Here is a 593-nt window from a genome sequence, read left to right as displayed (position 1 = left end):
TTGGCTCTTGAAAGAATGATGAAAAAGGAGACATGTTATTGAGGATTTGAAAAATCATAAAAATGATTCTTGAAGCAAGAAAAAAAGCAGTGAATACAAAAAAAAATTCGAAAAAAAAGAGAGAAAGAAAAAGAAAGAGAAAAAGAAAGAAAAAAAAAGAAAGAAATAAAAGTTGTGACCCAAAACAAAAAGAGTGTGCTTAAGAACCCTGGACACCTCTAGTTGGGGACTCTAGCAAAGCTGAGTCACAATCTGAAAAGGTTCACCCAATTATGTGTCTGTGGCATGTATGTATCCGGTGGTAATACTGGAAGACAGAGTGCTTTGGGCCACGGCCAAGACTCAATAAGTAGCTGTATTCAAGAATCATCATACTTAACTAAGAGAATCAATAACACTATCTGGATTCTGAGTTCCTAAAGAAGCCAATCATTCTGAATTTCAAAGGATAGAGTGAGATGCCAAAACTGTTCAGAGGCAAAAAGCTAAAAGTCCCGCTCATCTAATTAATACTGATCTTCATAGATGTTTTTGGAATTCATTGCATATTCTCTTCTTTTTATCTCATTTGATTTTCAGTTGCTTGAGGACAA

Source organism: Arachis duranensis, chromosome 10 (assembly GCF_000817695.3).
Source record: "Arachis duranensis cultivar V14167 chromosome 10, aradu.V14167.gnm2.J7QH, whole genome shotgun sequence".
In the NCBI taxonomy this organism is placed as follows: Eukaryota; Viridiplantae; Streptophyta; class Magnoliopsida; order Fabales; family Fabaceae; genus Arachis; species Arachis duranensis.
This window is presented reverse-complemented; position numbering follows the sequence as displayed.